The sequence below is a fragment of the Pyrus communis genome, chromosome 4, assembly GCF_041283825.1.
Source record: "Pyrus communis isolate YQ-2024b chromosome 4, ASM4128382v1, whole genome shotgun sequence".
Taxonomy (NCBI): Eukaryota; Viridiplantae; Streptophyta; class Magnoliopsida; order Rosales; family Rosaceae; genus Pyrus; species Pyrus communis.
Window position 1 is genome coordinate 24,051,992 of NC_142568.1, and position 2,794 is coordinate 24,054,785.

Consider the following 2,794-nt stretch of genomic DNA (forward strand, 5'->3'; position numbering starts at 1 on the left):
TCCCACCAAGCTGCAGACTCCATCTCCAGAAACCAAGAGGTTGTCTCAACCCACCTTTCCATTGGAAGGTTCCCCTGGTTATGTAACACCCGGAAAGTCTTCTCTAGGTGTTCCAACCAACGTTCTGCGCCTTCGTGACCCTCGTTACCTTTAAACTTATCCAACTTCAAGTTATACATAGTCTCCAGAGGAGTCCTCTGGGGAGGGCGCATCACTGTTTGAAGGGCTGTAGCAATCACTTCCCCCAACTGAGTAAGATCAGGGAAACTAGACTCATCTGAGCGACGTGGTTCCCGACGAGGCGGCATGATTCTGACAGAAGACACCAACTATTAGAATACTCACAAAGACACAGGACTGCCAAACCTAGGCTCTGATACCAAGCTGACACACCCCGACCGAGATCAGGGCATGCTGGCCGTCACGTGAAGGTGACGTAGCCATGTGCGCGTGCGGAAGCTATTAAGAAGGTAATATAAAAGTACGAATAATTAAAACCTAATAACATACAAAGTACTAGTGTATGTGAGACACAATTCAGAGCAAGTCTACAACAGTCCAAAAGGAAAGATACGACATATGTACACCCGAAGGTGACCCTACAATGGTGGATGTCTGTCAGAAATGCCGGGACGCCCTCTGGGATAAACCACCGAACTTGCTAGACCACTAGAACCTGGAGGGGCGCAAAAACAAAAGCGTGAGTGGGCAAAAACAAAGTTCTTTGAAAACTCTTTAGCAAAACACATTCTAACCCCTCGCCGTAAAACCTGTATACTTCCCAGAAAATGAACATATATACGTATGTATAGATATGTCAATCATGCTTCACCATATGCCATTCATGCTCACAATATGCCATTCATGCTCACAATATGCCATTCATGCTTGAGAATATGCCACAACAGAATCTCATAATCAAATATAAATGCTCAGCATAACCACATCAATAACATGTAATCTGGCAGCCGGGAGTCACCTAACGTGACATGTACCGCTGCCTATAGAGCTCCAATCTCAACTCAACATCTGAATCTGCACACAAGTCGGAGCCACCTAACGTGGTTTGTACGACAAGACTGGGTGTAATATATATACGCTCTAGTGCTACGATCACGTGAAGACTATGCGAATAATCGCGGGTCACCTACGAGTCGGAACCACCTAATGTGGTCTGCACGACAAGGCTTGCACCTAACTTGGATCCAAGGCGAGCGTGTGGTGCTGGTGAACATACACGTGAAGGACTCTGCCCCTCTCTGGGCGGGAGCACTAACACCGGGGGTGCAGATTATGAGCTCTCTAAGCATCTCAAACTACGATTGCATAATAAACAGGAATGCATAACCACATGAATACCGCTTACCTGGCACTTACCTGTGCGTCCACAGCACCAAATACACATTTATATATATGTATGCCAATTACCAATGCACGTGATGATACGTAAACAATATTCAAATGATGCATGGCATAAAACATATAACCTTTTCTATTCTATTTCTGGGAATTTAGAGGTATATAGGTATATACGGAAAACAAAAGCCCACTCACTGATAATTAGAAGGGTCGTAGCCCCCCTGCCTCGAGTGCGTACGCTCGTCCTCGGAAAACGAATCACCTATACGCGACAAAGTTACGAAAACATTAATTTAAAAGCACCTAAGCAACTTCTCGTAATAACTTCTCATACATTGCTCAAATTGGACATATGAATATACCAACGTGACCTACACAACCTCAGGATCACGCCCATATTTTTAGAAAAAATTTTGGACCACGCACGCGCCCCCACGCGCCTGAACACGCACGGACCTACGCGCCCCCACGCGCGGCCCACGTGCACTGCACACTGACGGCGTCAGTTGACGCCGTCAGGAATATTCCGTTAACTGATGGAATATTCCGTCAAATCTAACCGGATTCTGTCACTGCCGTTAGGAATATTCCGTTAGACTTAACGGAATATTCCCCTTTCTTCTCCGGCGAACCTCCGGCGCCGGCGACGGCGCCGGAAAACTGGGAAAATTTCTAACTTTGTTTTCTCCTTCGTTTTTCAACCAAATTTCACGTTCTTTATACCAAAATGAAGCTTAGGACTAGTAGAATCACGTTAGACTAGTTTTAAGGCCTAAAAATTGCTAGATCATACCTGTCCACGACTTCAAAGTTCGGCCAACTTCGAACCTAGCCTTCCCAACGTCCAAATTCACCCAACGAACCACTCCGAGGCTCCTTGGGACCTCACAAACACATCTACAAGCTTAGAAAATCCAAAAACAAGCTAGTTTAGGTTTGCATGAACAGTGTTTCAAATCGGCCATTGTTGAAACGACGTGAAAACGTTCGAATTCTTACCTGGAATTGGTATGGTTGTGCTCCTCACAACCTCACGAGTTCAATGGTGTAATTGGTTTCTTGTTTGGTGAAGATTTGGGTATGCTTGTATGTGTGTCCGTGTATAGAGGAAGAAGAAGAATAATGGAGCTCGGGGAAAGAGAGAGAGAGAGAGAGAGAAAAGAGAGAAGAGAGAAGAGAGAAGAGACAGAGTGAGGGAATGAGGGAGGGAATCCCGGGAGAAAAGAAAAAATGTATGATTGTGTGTGGTCCCACCACCCACACAACACAAATATACACGTAAACGAATAGATTAGGGGTAAAATTGTAATTTCAATGTACGTTTCGTTAGTTTCGGGACGGGATGTTACACACTAGCATTAAGTGATGATGTCGACAATTATTAAAGCAGGTTTTTACTCTCAAGCCATGTATGAAACTTTAAATTTCCAAATCG

The 2,794-nt window shown here is 44.8% G+C and overlaps 1 long non-coding RNA gene across 1 annotated transcript; it reads right to left on the reverse strand.

Moving 5' to 3' along the window:
- Positions 1 to 450: 450 nt before the first annotated feature.
- LOC148697677 (uncharacterized) lies at positions 451 to 2,510 on the reverse strand. The gene is made up of 3 exons (XR_015961275.1): positions 2,153 to 2,510; positions 1,555 to 1,621; positions 451 to 676 (listed from the first exon to the last, which is right to left on the reverse strand). It is a non-coding gene; the product is annotated as an uncharacterized LOC148697677 (long non-coding RNA).
- Positions 2,511 to 2,794: the final 284 nt, after the last annotated feature.